The sequence below is a fragment of the Ictalurus punctatus genome, chromosome 16, assembly GCF_001660625.3.
Source record: "Ictalurus punctatus breed USDA103 chromosome 16, Coco_2.0, whole genome shotgun sequence".
Classification (NCBI taxonomy): Eukaryota; Metazoa; Chordata; class Actinopteri; order Siluriformes; family Ictaluridae; genus Ictalurus; species Ictalurus punctatus.
Window position 1 is genome coordinate 5,790,998 of NC_030431.2, and position 17,237 is coordinate 5,808,234.

Genomic DNA, 17,237 nt, shown 5'->3' on the forward strand with positions numbered 1-17,237 from the left:
CTCTTTAAAGAAAGTGTCCTCATGCCAACAATTATACGGTCATTGTTAACGAGTTGTTACTGCAGAAATGCTACCATTAGAATGAGCACATTAATACAGACCGTTTTAATACAGTACTGTAGTGGGGAACTACAGTACTGTCAGAGCTGCTGATATAGAAAATTAATCAGCACCTTCTGACCAAATCAGAATCATGAATTTTCCAGCTCTGCAGAATAAATGCGTCACCATTGAGGGATGCAAACTTCTGCACTCAGCTGTTCACTTTGCTGTTTGTATTATTTATGAGATATTACCTTTGTGGCCATGTTTATTAAAATGTTTCGTGGTCTTTAGGCGTCATTAGAGAACCGCTTGGAACAAGTGAACCGTGATCTGGGATCCATCCGTATGACTCTGAAACGATTCCACGTTCTCCGCTCCTCTGCCAACATATAGCGAGCAGCCGCTTACCTCTTCTAAGGATTGTACAAGGTCTCCGACCGGGACACAGGACTCTTCCACTGTACATAATACAATGTTCAATATTTCTACTTTTGCTATGGTAGGAGATTATTTTTTATGTTTATATGATATGTTTTAATATGCAGTACAGAAACTCATTTTTAAAGTATATTTTAATACACAGATTTGTAAAAAAAAAAAAAAAAAGGAAAAATTTACTTTTTTTATGTCATGAAAGTATGTTGTGTGCTCGACTCATTCAGGTTGACTTTTTCATTTTGCTGCAGAAACAATGAACGGCAAAAAAAAAAAAAATCAGCAGAACAGGACATTTACAGTGTTTTTTTAATTTCTGAATTAATTTCACACTTCATTTCACTCTGTTTATTTTTAAATTCTTTTTTTTAATTCCAGTTGTACTTGAATTTTGTTTATTTATTACTTTTTATCCAGCAGGTTTTTATAATTTTGCTGGTATTTTGTTGAGCCATTTTGCTTCCCCTTTTCCTGTGCCATATGTGAATATTTTATAATACATCTCGTAGAGTTTAGTTACCTTTCTGTGTAATTTCATGAAGGATCGACCAGCGCTCCCACACTTGCAGTTTCTATACCCGTTCTTCCACTTCTCTTTTAGACATTCCACCAATTACTTTTATTACCTCTTTCCAAACCACACGGACTGTTTATGCACTCTTTTACGAGGCAGGAACTTTGTCACTTCGAGATGTTTTTGCCACTTTGAACAGAATGCCTTTGTAGTGCATGGAAAATTGAAAGAATTTAAAATAATTCAGTTTAATTCTCATGAACTAAGCTCTGTCATTCCCTGTAGATCTCTGGTTCACTATTTACTCTTGCACCAAGCACCTCAATAAAAATACTTCAAAATGCAAAACCAACTGTTGCAGAAATTCAGTTGTTAACGGTTTTGTGTTAGAAAAATGGGAGTTGAAATCCAGAGAGCCACTGCTGCAGCCCTGGAGAGATGTCCTTAAAGCTCAACTACTCGGCTCTGTTATTGGATTGTATTCAGTTCTAACATGCAAAGCTTTTCCCATATTAATAAACGTAAATGCTCTGTTCTTGTCATTACACTGCTGAAGTGATTTTGTAGGGCTCCTAGTAATAGGATTTTTAAATACTTTTATTGACCTACAAAGCATTAAATGGTCTTTGGCCTAAATATTTCAAGGATCTTATTAAAGCTCCTCCTGCGTAGTTCACTTAGAAAACTAGAGCTTTTTAGCAGGAGTTTTCTGTCAAAAGTGCAGAAATACTTGGTCAGTGTTGCCAATTTATGTTTACTTCACTTTCTTTATATCCTTTTGTGATTGCTTTTATTTCCTGCCTATGTATATATTATATTATTATTATTATATGCCTATATACATCGATCATCCATAATATTAAAACCACGGACAGGTGAAGTGAATAACATTGATTATCTCGTTTCATTGCCACCAGTCAATAGGTGAGATATGTTGGGCAGCAAGTGAACAGTCAGTTCTAGAAGTTGACGTGTTGGAAGCAGTAAAAATGGACAAGTGTAAGGATCTGAGCCACTTTGACAGGGGCCAGATTGTGATGGTTAGACGACTGGGTCAGAGCGTCTCCAAAACAGCAGGTCTTGTGGGGTGTTTTTGGTATGCAGTGATTAGTACCACAAAAAGTGATGCAAAGAAGGACAACCGGTGAACCAGTGACAGGGTCATGGGCACCCAAGGCTCATTAATGCGCGTGGGCAGTGAAGAATAGCCTGTCTGGTCCGATCCTACAGAAGAGCTACTGTAGTACAAACTGGTGACAAAGTTCATGTTGGCTATGATAGAAAGGAGTTTGTACTACAGACCGGTCAGAGTACCCATGCTGACCCCTGCTGACTCCACCGCTAAAAGCACCTACATGAGCATCAGAACTGGACCATGAAGCAATGGCACAAGGATGCACTATGCAAAGAAGACAAGCCGGCAAAGGCAGTGTGATGCTCTGGGTGATGTTCTGCTGGGAAACCTTTGGTCCTGGCATTCATGTGGATGTTACTTTGACACGTACCACCTACCTAAACACTTTTGCAGACAATGTACACTCCTTCATAGCGACGGTATTTCCCTAATGTCAGTGGCTTCTTTCAGCAGGATAATGCACCCTGACATACTGCAAATTGTACAGGAATGTTTTGAGGAACATGACACGGAATTCAATGTGTTGACTCAGCTTCCAAATTCCAAATTCAGTCGAGTATCTGTGGGATGTGTTGGACAAACAAGTCCGATCCATAGAGACCCCATCTCGACTTACAGGACTGAAAGGATCTGCTGCTAATCTCTTGGTGCCAGATACCACAGCACACCTTCAGAGGTCTTGTGGAGTCCATACCTCGACGAGTCGGAGCACAAGGAGGTAGTTTTAATGTTATGGCTGTGTATATGGCTGACCTGTGTATGTTCCTGTGTGTCATGGCGCATTGTGGCCGCTAGTCGGTGCGCCAACTCTAAAACAGAGGAATTTAAAAAAAAATATGAAAAAAAAGAAAGCAATGGGGTGAGGAGGAGTGAATGTGTCTGATAGAAGAACTTAATCATCACTGCAGAGATGATGATGCTTTGTGTTTCTTTGCGGATGATAAATAAGAGGAGGAAAGGAGGTGGGAAGCTGAGGCAGAATTCGGACTGTAAATCGGTAGAAGCTCACGGTTTGTGTTTTTGATTGAACTCGGGCTCAGAGAGACACATCGCTGCACATCTGGAAAAGCTGGAGCACGATAAACAGCCGAAAGCTTTAGACGTCGCCTGGATGAACACTACAGCGATAAGATAACCGAGAAACCTTCCCTCTGGAAGGCGGTTAACTCAGGCGTCGCGCGCGTGCTTAGCTACCTTTTGAAGTCGGCTAACGTACACTGCTAGCTAACAGCACGACATACCATTGCACACACTGACAGCGTCGAGCTGCGAAATACACGCACGCACACACACAGGATGTGCATGGGTTAGCTAGCTGGGGAATTTGCCAAACAAATGGCCATGCCTCACAAATAACTTACTCGAGAAGCTCTTCAAGCTCCAAGTCCAGCTCTGATTACAGGTAAGTGTGTGTGTTTTGCACAGCCGAGCTGCTGGGTTTGTGTGTAAATGTAGGAAGAAAAACAGACTAGCTTTAGCCCCACAGCTAACGTGGCTGCACCTACTAATGTGTCTAACGTTATTAAAAACAGTCACCTGCTTCAGTGCCTCGCTATTCTTTTCATTAAATTCGGATTAAAACCAATTGCAGTGTGCGTGAGCGACAAAACACGGTACCTTTATATTTGCTTATATAAAACATGTCGTGGTTAACCTACATAAGGTTAACCTGCTTACTTAGATAGATAGAAGGGGCGGGGCTTGTGTGTGCGCACACACACACACACACACACACACACACACACACATATATATATATATATATATATATATATATATATATATATATATATATATATATAACACTCACACGGATATATCTTTGTATATATATATATATATGCACACACATTTTATATATACACACATATATGCACACCGATGTGTATATGTGTGTATATATATACACAGATATATCTGTGCATTTATGTGTGTGCATATGTATATATATGTGCACACACACTATATACATATATAAAACACTCACACAGATATATCTTTGTGTGCATATATATATATGTGTGTGTGTGTGTGTGTGTATATATATATATTATCCAATTATGTGTGTGTGTGTATATATATATATATATATATATATATATATATATATATATATATATATATGTGTATGCATGCATGCACGTTGGTGGATATAGTAAAATTTTTAAATATTTCCTTAAATAAAATAATATACACTCATTGACCACTTTATTAGGAACACCTGTACACATAGATCTCAATTCACCATGGTTTTTGAGTATTTCAGTATTTGCGTATTACACAGAATGGTGTAGAACGTCTGTTTCTGCTTGTGGAAATGCCTCGATTGACGAGAGAGGTCAGACGAGAATAACCAGACTGGTTTGATCTGACAGGAAGTCAAATACTCAAATAATAATATCTCCAAACAAATAAATATAATAATGCAAATGACCACTCTTTGCAACCGTGGTGAGAAGAAAAGCATCTTGGAGTGCACAGCACATTGGACGTCGAGGTCGGATGGACTACAACATATAGAAGGGCTACAAGACCATATCAGCTTCCACTCCTGTCAGCCGAGAACAGGAATCTGAAGCTCACCTCACCTGGACAGTTGAAGATTGGAAAATAATCACCTGGTCTGATGAATGTGAGTTTCTGCTGTGAATGTTCTCTTGGCACACATTAATACTATGGACCTTTTTAATACAGATGTTTTCTTGGCACACATTGGACCCTTCGAGTATTGGATACCAATCGAGCATCATTTGAATGCCACAGCCTGTCTTGAGTCTTGTTACTGACCGTGTTCATCCCTTTACGGCTACAGTTTACCTGTGTAATAATGGCTGCTTCTTTTTTCTAAGCATGCTAATGCAATGTCATGAAGCACAAGCCATCAAACTAGTCTCTTTGAACATGACACTCAGTTCAGTGCGCTTCAGTGACCTCTCTGTTCACCAGATCTGAATCTTAAAACACCTTTGGGATGTACTGGAGTGGGAGACTCACAGCAGGAATGTGTAGCTGATGTGAATCTGGAGCATGATGTACGTGATGCAGTCAAGTCACCAGTCAACATGGACCAGAGTATCAAGGCAAAGTTTTTAAAGCCATTTTTTGGAATCGATGGCCAAGAACCGAGGTTTTTCTGAGAGCAACGCCCACACGTTCTCCTACATTACTCCCCATCCAGCATTTGCCTACATAGTGAACACCTTCCTTGTTAATTGATTGAATCAGACAAGCTTTTTGCGGTTTTATCTCAGGTGGTGTGTGGGTGGATGAAGTGCAGGATTTTGTGTCTGGGTCATCGTTCAATGTTCGGGTGACTCATAGCCCTGGCATGCGGCGAGTCTTAATTCTAGGTGTCAAAGATAACAGGACATCAGAGGCTGTTGGACACAGAAGACTTCAATCTGTTCCTTTCTGTCTCCTTCATGAAGCTTAATCCACTTCCAGTGAATCGCTCAAAATGTACAAATGGATGCACGCAGGCAGCTGGTATGCGATGATTTTTTTTTTGTTTTGTTTTGTTTTTAGTAATTTCTATCTGTAGATCACTGTTTCTCAGGCCGGTCTTTCGGGACTTGCTTGTTTTTGCTCGCTTCCATATTTGGAGATTTTTAAGAACGTCCCGAACTGCATAATATTAAAAATAAATAAATATGGTTTAGTGTGGTGTTTGCATCCAGAGAATAGCCAGGTACGGTGTTTTGGAGACTGGGATCAAGCAAAGAAATATGATCTGGGATCTCTAACTGCACTAAATTCATTTAATGTTTTTGAAACAAACAGCCTATACGTACAGTTCACTGTGTTTTAAGCTCAAGTCCCATTTCATTATGAAACACTGTGCCGAGTTGTGAACGTGCCCACTGGGATCTCCAGGAACAGACGTCTCATGCCCTGCTATTGTTTTATAATATTTTATTGTATAATTTAATCCAAACGCATTAAAATCACCGGTTTTGAAATACAGCAATGTTCCATAATGAATGCAAATTCTTGTAAATGGTGTCTACACACGGCGAGATCCACCCACGCTGACTCAGCCTGTAGTGATGTCTTGTAACGTGAGCAGTTTCCTGATGTAAGGATTTTTCGGGCATGCAACCTCACTCTGCGTCACGTCGCTCTGGTATGCTTCGCACTCGAGGTGAGGAGTTACAATCGTCATTATCTTGTTAATATTTATGCATGCTCCACCTTTCAGAGTGCTTGAGCGCTTCTTCCCGTACATAACCCTCCCTCCGCTACGCCACACCCTGCATTTTATGGACTGAGACTAAATGAGATGACATTCTTCTCAAATATTATGAACAAAAAAAGAAAAGCTTCCCTGGCTCCAGTTATAAAACCGAGATGATTAGGTTTGTCCTTGATGAAGCCATCGTTAGGAGAATGAGTCACGCAATTGATTGCCTTTCAGTCCCACGCCCAAACTCAGGAAAGCCTGCAAATAACAGGAGGAGAGCACAAAGGGAGGCCTCGGTCAGACTCTGACCAGCATACCGATATGACCCGGAGTCCATCGGCTTCACGCCTTTGCTGCATTATTTATAGCTGCATAGTAAACAGCGCTTTCTATACAGGCTACTTGGTTTGCCGGGTGAGCCAGGGGTTGATGGTCATAGAAAGCGTGTATGAACAAGCTTTGATGGAAAAGCAGAAATGTGTTTTTTTTTTTTTTTTTTTTTTTTTTTTTGCTTTTTCATTTTGAATGAACGATGAGTGTATGGTATGCATGGTATTTGTGCTAGGAACAGCACCGTGACCTCTTGATAACCCAGTGCAGTGTGTCGTGGAAATTAGACAACACTCGCAGACTCGTCCTCTGAAGGTAAAAAGGTTTATTACAGAAAGATGGTTAATACAGGATAGAATAATGAGAGTTTTCTGAAGCGCTTACTGCTGAACCACTACCATATATATATATATATATATATGAAACACAGAGCATGACACACTTCTGTGTACCGATAAGAAGTGGTTTGAGGCAGTTCAAACAGGCTTTGTCTTAGAGTCTTAGAAGATGTGCAGATGAACCTTGAACAGAAGAACATGTTTGTGTCTCTGTAAGCAGATAAACATTCTGTACTGATCTCAGTGACATGACATGGCCTTCTTAGGTGTTATCCTCACATGAGAATGAAACAGAACAAGAACAAACTTATTACAAAGTAAAAATGAGTAATTTCCCTCACAAGTGTGTGAAGAGTAATTGTTCCATGTTCAGTGTCAAAAATGAAACATGGTCAAGTGGCAGTACTAAGCAGTCTTCACACCATGGTTTCTGAGATGTCTTGGGACCAGTACGAGTTTTTTCCTTTTCGCGCGATCATGGAACGTTTTTATTTAGCTTTGTTTATGCTTCCTCAGTTTAAAATAGTAGCTATAAAGCGTACACGTGTTCATGCGCTTAGGCTACTATGCTTGTTCTTTTCCAGTATAGCTAAATGAAGTGTGTTAGCTAGATATACTAGTTATCTTGGATCGAAATGGGGGGGCTTGTTTCCGTTTGGAAAAGCATTTCTTTAAAGCTGTAAGTGAAGTAAAAAAAAAAAAAAAATATATATATATATATATATATATATATATATATATATATATATATATATATATATATATATATATATATATATAATGTAAATATAGCAGAATCCCTTTGTTAAATACCAATAGGGGCTGATCATCACGAATAAGATACGGTGTTATTTTCACTGTCCTAGCTTTATATGTAGGTGTTTTATTTTCTTGCACAGACTGCATTGTTGGTTGCTGCTTTGTGTGTGCTCCTAGCAGTGGACTCCTTGTGATTTTTATGGTCATGGTTGTATTGTAGGAAGATGCTTTAGTAGCACCTCTTGTTGTTTTTTTGCAGTGCACATACACTATAATTATGTAGTATGTGCTGGTATTGGAGCTGTGTGTGTATATATATGTGTGTGTGTGTGTATATATATATATATATATATATATATATATATAATATATATATATAATATACCTCAGTGCTTCCATAATGGAAATTTCCAAAGCGCTCACAGTATTTGAATGTGGTAAATACGTTGATTCACTCACTGGATCGCGCCATCACTTGGAGTGCAGTGACAATGACCAGAGTAGAGTAAGGTGCTTGTGCTGTGAGCGGACTGACGGAGTAATCAAACCATGCGTCCTCCAGACACTCTATCTTCCGCAGGGAAGACCATTAATAAGTGAGATGAGTTTATGTAAGGGTCGTATGTCTCACATTTACTGAGAGTTACAGTACCTCTGATCTCTTTGGCGAGGCTCTGCCTCCTGGAGGAAGGCGTAACGTCTGTGATTGCTGAAAGCGTTGGATTACGTTGATGCCGGTTGATGAGCGAGTCCGGCCGGTGACCAATCACCCTCGACCTCTTGATGTTACTGCTCTGCTTTCCTGTGGCTATTTCTGGATGCCATTCTTTCCACTGAGCACCATTTTCCTCTTGGCCTCCAGAAAAGGAACCGCATCAGCATTACTTCAACGCCACACCCCCAAACCCCCCCCCCCCCCACCCTTAGTGCATGGCCTATTTTTAAATCGTGACTGGCAGGCAGAATGTTACAGGGAACTAACTACAGAAAGTAGACGCTTAAGTGTTGTTGAAGGTGGTTACTCTTGTGCAAAGGCATAGATCATACCTTCCATCCGATCAATCTTTTGGCAACGGGACCGTTCAGTTTGTTAGTCAGCGAGGAAGTTGTCTGAGCTGCTCTGACTGACACTGGGTTTGATTTAGGGCAGCTGATTTCCATGTTTCCCTTCCCCAGAGAAGCAGAAAGAGGAACTCGCATCATCTCATTTTGATGAAGAGGCATTTTGGAGGCATTTAATTTGGTGTGTAGTACGATCCAGAAGTGTCGTGTTTTTTTTTTTTTTTTTTTTTTTTTTTTTTTTTTTTTTAAACTTCATCACTAATTGTGTAAATGTGAACAGATTTTGCCGAAGTATATTCTTAAAACAAGATTAGGAAGTATCTCCATCAAAGACTCAAACATTCATTGGAATTGATCTGCATTTGTGAGATCCTCTTAATCTGATCTACTGTATTTTTTTTGTGCTAGAAATGTGTGCTATATGTGCTGACAGTACACATTTTTCATGTGAACATTGGATACCATGAAGCAGCCGGCCAAAGTTCCTCTGCAGTCTCGCATTACTTGGCAGCAGAAGCATTTAGAGAGCCTGCTTTTATTTTTTTACTGTGAATTGTCAGTATTGGATTAGTTTTGGGTATCAGTCAATACCTAGAAAGTGTGTGTGTGTGTGTGTGTGTGTGTGTGTGTGTGTGTATATATATATATATATATATATATATATATATATATTTTAATGTAAGTTACTGATTTCCTAGTAAGGGTATCACCTTGCACAGCCAACAATCGCTTAGAACAAAGGTCACATATTGTATTAAAATGAGGTGGATGGACTTTTTAAGTGTGACAGCCATGGGTACATCGTGAAAACACTCCCTTCTCTGTGATTTCTACAGACATCGCCTTATCCCTCAAAAATCTATCCTAATTACTACGTTCTAACAGACATGTCCGGAAATCTTATCCTACAGAAAGAACAACAACTAGGGGATTTTTATTTCCTTTTGTTTTAGATATACAAAGCGTCCTCTTCAATTTCACCATTGGCTTGTGTGTGTGTTGTTTTTTTATTTATTTAATTTTTAAAAATTATTTATTTAATTTTTTAAAATAGTTGATTAATGCCATGATTCTGTGAAACCGTGATATTTTTGACTAGATTATCTTATATTTTAAATTGTGACACCTACAATAATAATAGCACAACACCTGGGAGAGTATCAGTATCAGGGACGTCTTGCTGAGGTTGACAACATACAAGACGGGATGTGAATGGAATTTATATTGTCACAATTATTTTTTTTTTAAAAATGGTGAGAAATGTATATCCATCATTTTTTCATATTCATCTACAATAGAAGAAACTGAGGAAATGTACTGTTTTTTCCCCAATTCTTACTCACGGCCTTTTGGACCAATTTGAACCCTTTTTACAGCCAGCTTCTTCCCATCATGTTCAGGGTCCTGAATTACACAATTGTGAACTAATCCGATCATAATTGTGGCGAAATAGCGCAAACGTTAATATTATCAAACATGTCCCACTTCTCTTTGAAAGCCCAGTAGTCCTACTTTCTCAGCCTTGAAAGAATTGCTTTTGTAACACCAGCACTTTGGGACTTTGCTTTGCAGCTGTGCGTGGGCCGAAGTCATTGTCCACAATGCAGAGAGCCATTATTAATGAACGCAATCAGGAAATGGGCATTTGGTCTTAATAGATGGTTAATCCTGGTAACAAATGGCTCGGGACCCACTGAGAGGGTCCTATGTCATAGCTGGCTCCAGGCACTGTGTCATCAATGCTGTGAGAAGCAACTGTATATTTTCCAGCCTTTGCACTTGGAGCCAATCCAGACACTAATGGTATTGGGCTGTGTGTGGTCCCCCCATCACCCCCCCCCCCCCCCCCCCCCCCTTCCCCATGCCATTGATTAATTCTGACGTCTCACCGTTTCTAGCCAAACTCCTGAGCTACGGTGCAGTGGCATGGTGGAGGTTTAGGAGTCTGGACAAATTGCCAACAAATTCCTCAGGAGGCGAATCTCACTTTCAAGACCAAATGATGCATCTGTCTAATATTTCCTTCCGAATCGACGAAGCTTATTTGATCTTATCTTATCTTTAAGCTGTGCTTACACTGTATGACAAGCGAATTCAATACAGCTGACACAGCATAATGCAACAGCAGAAAACTGTACTTACACTTTGATTATCTTGTGATGTTGGCACTCATACTGGGTGTATGATTTATGTACCATCGATTCCAATATTAAATGTCTATTACATCAGAGTGGTTGATTTCTCATATCAGAAGGTCTCCATTAATTAACGCCACGGCTGGGAAAGTAGTTCTGGCCGTAATATAAACGATTTCTATGAAATGGTTTATATTAACATGCTAGTTCTGATACTTTGTTTCTGTAGTGACAGTGCTGCATAATATAAGGTTCATAATATATGTATTAAAAAACGTGTTTGATACCAGTGTGTATAATTGTTGCTACAGTGAAGTTCCCTGTTAGCAGATGTTTATGTAACATTTACGGAAGGAGTCTTCGCATCGGTCCATGTCGAACCGCTCTGGCGATTATAACGTCGCGTACTAACATCGCTAGTCTTGTATGAAAAGCGTACAGAAAAAAATATGGAACTGGTCAGAGAGTGTGAGTTGGAATCCCAAGGGGGGTTCAAGGGATCTCTCTGGGTGAGAGAGGTGATGTACTCTATCTCCCCTGTCAATCACAGCGATACTAGGCAATCGTCGGTGTCTGTGAGCTCATGTTTGTGGACAAGAGGATGAGGAGAAATAGCATTTTTCTCAGAGTGTGTTACACTGCCCTGTGATGCGGCAGGAGCAGCAGTTTGAAAAGACCTGGTCGGCTGGCTTCAGAGCAAATCAGGAAGAAAATGACGGGGAAAAATTGTCAAAAAATGATTTGTCCAAAAAAGTTCATATTCACATGATCCAGTGAGCCCATTCACTCATGTGTAGTCTACATCATGGCTACTGAGCAGCACTGCCATGATGATCGAAAAGTCACTGTTTTTCATACAAAATGGGCAGCAGTAGACCCCACAGTAGGATCGTGACATTGCTCACGATGTAGCTACACAACATCTGATTCAAGTTTTCCGAAGTTGGCATTGCACTGTACACCGAGCAGTCTTGTCAACGGATGCTGCTCACATTGTACTACTCGCTCTCTCAATACGGCTTTGAAAATCCAGTCACAGAGGTGCTCATAGCGTACGCTACCTTACAACGCGGGTGAGCTCGTCACATGACCAGAGTTGTTGTTCTATTAAAAGGTACTGTAAATGCACTAGTGTCTCCCTGAACCGTCCCACAGAAATAAAGAAAACGGCAACCAATAACTAGAATCACTACACATCACTACACACATCACACTACACACATCACTCTACACTACACACATCACATCACACTACACACATCACACTACACACATCACTCTACACTACACACATCACATCACACTACACACATCACTCTACACTACACACATCACATCACACTACACACATCACACTACGCTACACACATCACACTACACACATCACTCTACACTACACACATCACACTACACACATCACTCAACGCTACACACCATACTCCACACATCCCACTACACTACACACATCACTACACACATCACACTACACACATCACTCTACACTACACACATCACACTACACTACACACATCACTCTACACTACACACCTCTACACACATCACACTACACACATCACTCTACACTACACACATCACACTACACACATCACTCAACGCTACACACCATACTCCACACATCCCACTACACTACACACATCACTACACACATCACACTACACACATCACTCTACACTACACACATCACACTACGCTACACACCACACTACACACATCACTCTACACTACACACATCACACTACACACATCACTCTACACTACACACATCACTCTACACTACACACATCACTCTACACTACACACATCACACTACACTACACACCTCTACACACATCACACTACACACATCACTCTACACTACACACCACACTACACACATCACACTAGACACATCACTCTACGCTACACACCACACTACACACATCACTCTACACTACACACATCACTCTACACTACACACATCACTACACACATCACACTACACACATCACTCTACACTACACACATCACACTACACTACACACCTCTACACACATCACACTACACACATCACTCTACACTACACACATCACACTACACTACACACCACACTACACACATCACACTACACACATCACTCTACACTACACACATCACTCTACACTACACACATCACACTACACTACACACATCACACTACACACATCACTCTACACTACACACATCACACTACACACATCACACTACACTACACACATCACTACACACATCACACATCACACTACACACATCACTACACACATCACACTACACACATCACTCTACACTACACACATCACACTACACTACACACATCACACTACACTACACACATCACACTACACTACACACATCACACTACACTACACACATCACACTACACACATCACTCTACACTACACACATCACACTACACACATCACACTACACTACACACATCACACTACACTACACACATCACTACACACATCACACTACACACATCACACTACACACATCACTACACACATCACACTACACACATCACTCTACACTACACACATCACACTACACTACACACATCACTACACACATCACACTACACACATCACTCTACACTACACACATCACACTACACTACACACCACACTACACACATCACACTACACTACACACATCACACTACACTACACACCACACTACACACATCACTCTACGCTACACACCACACTACACACATCACATCACACTACACACATCACTCTACACTACACACATCACACTACACACATCACACTACACTACACACATCACACTACACTACACACATCACTACACACATCACACTACACACATCACACTACACACATCACTACACACATCACACTACACACATCACACTACACTACACACATCACACTACACTACACACCACACTACACACATCACTCTACGCTACACACCACACTACACACATCACATCACACTACACACATCACACTACACACATCACTCTACACTACACACATCACACTAAACACATCACTCTACACTACACACATCACACTACACTACACACATCACACTACACTACACACATCACACTACACACATCACTCTACACTACACACATCACACTACACACATCACTCTACACTACACACATCACACCAAACACCACTCTACACTACACACCTCACACTAAACACTTGATTAGTAAGAGTAGTAAGTATTTCAGTCACGTACACACACTGTTGTTTTCATTTCAGTGATGTCTGTCCCAGTTAAGGGGCAGATGTGTTTGCATGCTCACAACATAAAAGCTGTTCCACTTAGTAATCAGCATAAGGCCAGCTCTGTTGTGAGGTTCCTTATTTCAGCCAGAAGGCAGGACCAAATGAGTGTTGTGTTTTTCTCAGCGTACGAGAGTGCCTTGAAAGTGGAAAAACATGGTGGTCAGAACCGGTGCTATGACTGACTCATAATTTCGTAGTAACTGAATCATTTATTTACATCTTAAGAGATGTAAGAGCAATGATATGAAAAATAATCGGAATTTTAAACAAACCCTCAGCGGTGGAAAAACAAGCCATAAATAACCGCTGTATAAATAAAGAAACGGTATTATCGCTCTGTTGTTGTGAAGTTCCTAAAATGCACAGTGTTTCGCACCATTAACAACCATATCATAAGTCCACGGGCTGCACTATTATCATGCGGCTCATAGGAGCAGCAGCCCAGAATTATTTACACTCCACCTGCTTAACTGCTCCATCTTATAGCGAGGAGGTACTGCCATCCAAACCATGCCGGAATTGTGGCCTGCCGACTCGCGTTTCCTCTGTAAACGTGCTCTTTTTCAACATCTCATGCTGTTCAGAGCTTCCTCTCACCGCACGTAGGACCTGTCAGTCTCTTCCGCTCATCTCTTTATCATGAGCTGTTTGGGTATGCATTTTGTTTGTGGCTGGTATTTGCATAAGCAAAGCAATGTTGATTTTAGTTAGATCATTTTTTTTTTTCCTTGCACATTTCACTTCACACTGCTATTGTGAAGAGCAGGAGATAAGCTTCAGAAGCATTTACTTAGTCACAGAAACAGGAAATTACGGGGTTTTTTGTTGTGTGTTTTTTTTTACTTCTGAGAGCAAAGTTTCTGTAGTTCTTCCTTCTGACCTCACATGGATTAATTCTCCACCAAGGCTAAAAATCACCTACCTACAGGTTTGTTCAGACTTTTAGAGCAAATATGCATGACTTTTGGCTTCTTTTTTTCTGACCTACAGCTTGTAATTCTTCTTAATGTTAAAAAAGAAGTACTAGTAAATCTAAAGTGTTGTGTCAAACCTTGTACTGTGTTGAGTCAAACATCAACCAACACCCCCCCCCCCCCCCCCCCGGCGGTACCATCTTCTACACCGCTTCAGATGACACTCGTTAATAGGTGATCTAGTTAACAGGCTGACTGATTCACCTCGAGTCAACAATCAGGAAATCTTGAATGCTTTCACTGTAAGATAGCATCAACAGGGACGGGTTTTTTAAGGCTGCTTGTGCCTCGGTGTAAGTCGGACATGGTTTGAGAGTCACTCACTTGATCATAAGCGATTCATCCTCACGTTTCCTCGTAGACCTGCGGAGTAAACCAGCGTAGGAATAGGAGCTTCAGTAATACCTCGTACTTCCACAGCTCCAAAAGAAGCTTTTTCATAGCTGTGAGTGGCGAGGTGAGCGTCTGACGATTATCCTAGCTCAAAATGCCCTCGAGGTGAGTGATTTATTACAGTAATTTAAGGAAACGAATGACTGCCAAGGCGTGCCACTATCAGCTGGGGCTGCTCTATAAATAAACTGCCTTTGCTCATCATCCGCCCCCCGTGCCAGCCGTTTGTTTGTGCGCCTCCTTTTTGCCCATTTCTTTACGCTTGTGATATTTTGGACTTCTCGTTTAGCTCCGGCACTGATAGGGTGAGGAGCCTACACACATTCTGATACCAGTCCTAGAGAACATTTTAGCAGCCTGCATTCTGGTTTGGAGGATTCTGCAGTACCTGTTTTTTCTTTTTGATATGATTCAGAGGCGCAGTCTTTGAGGGGCAGGAGAGGAATGGTGTGTTTTTCTTACACAAACCATTATAGTAGGTAGGTGTTAATCAGCGTTGCCAGCTCTTTTCAGGGGGAGGTAGCTAATGCATGCTCAACAAGTTGCTACCAGTTGCCTGATGATGTCATGGGATAATTTGCATGTTCACTGATGTTTCCACATGTTTCATTTGCATATGTTTCATTAGAGTGGAAAATAATAAATGAGTATGAACGATGGTCTCTGGTAACAGTAATAATGATTAGTTTTTGGGAACAGTGGTAAAGAGTGATTGTTCTTTGGGAAACAGTGGTGATCAGTGATTGGTTGTTGGGAACAGTGGTGAAAACTGATTGGTATTTGGGAAACAATAATGATCAGTACTGATTGGTTGTTGGGAAGAGTGGTGATCAGTGATTGGTTGTTGGGAAGAGTGGTGATCGGTGAGAGGTTGTTGGGAACAATGGTGTTTTGTATCTGGGAAACAATGGTGATCGGTGATTGTTCTCCAGGAAACAGTGGTGATCAGTGATTGGTTTTTGGGAACAATAGCGATCAGTGATTGGTCTTTGGGAATACAGGCTCACATAAGCACAACTCACTCGAGCTTTAGCACTTAATTGTCAGTGCTGGTGACAGTCTTGTACATCTTGGACAACACTCAGAATCCTGTAGGTTCCCAGGCAAGTAGAAGTGATTGATTTTGATTAATCATGATGTCTGTTGATTTCCACATGGCACCTTGTAATATCAATATCCATCAATGATTAACCTTAGTGTCCTCTATGATGTAGATGAATTGTTCGCACATAACCATGCATACACATCCTCCTGACTTGCCTTGTACAGTGGCTGCTGCGAAGGAACGCACATGTAGTGGTCTCCTGCTTTGTGTAGATCAAGATTCTTGACCTGCTCGTTGCTGTTCAAGGTCTGATCTCTTACATCTCGTGCTGTAGCGTTTCATACAAAGTGAAATTCGTCCTGATTCTTCTCCATTTTCATCCTTTTATAAGACCTCATTATGCATGTGGCTAAAAATGACCGGTTCCCTGGGGATCTCGGCTGCAGGACTCACATAGTTGCAATTGTATCAAAATATAGCTTCAAAATCAATAAGGAGCTATCTTTGTATACCATGCGAGTGTGTAACATCACAAATTTACACATCATTTCTTTAAATTAAACACGTGTGAATTTAATTTG

At 40.7% G+C, this 17,237-nt stretch overlaps 1 protein-coding gene across 12 annotated transcripts in view; it reads left to right on the plus strand.

The window, feature by feature from the left end:
* The first annotated feature begins 2,681 nt into the window (after positions 1-2,681).
* Positions 2,682-17,237, plus strand: part of LOC108276928 (membrane-associated phosphatidylinositol transfer protein 2) — a 61,498-nt gene continuing 46,942 nt past the window's right edge. For 5 of the 12 annotated variants that reach the window (XM_017489051.3, XM_017489060.3, XM_017489059.3 and 2 more), the window contains exon 1: positions 2,910-3,531. The gene's annotated coding sequence lies outside the window, so the exon portion shown is untranslated. Of the gene's footprint in view, positions 2,848-2,909; positions 3,532-14,651; positions 15,173-15,423; positions 15,717-15,805; positions 16,091-17,237 lie in introns of those variants that run through there. The other 7 variants (XM_017489061.3, XM_047160921.2, XM_017489053.3 and 4 more) reach the window with 6 other exon arrangements.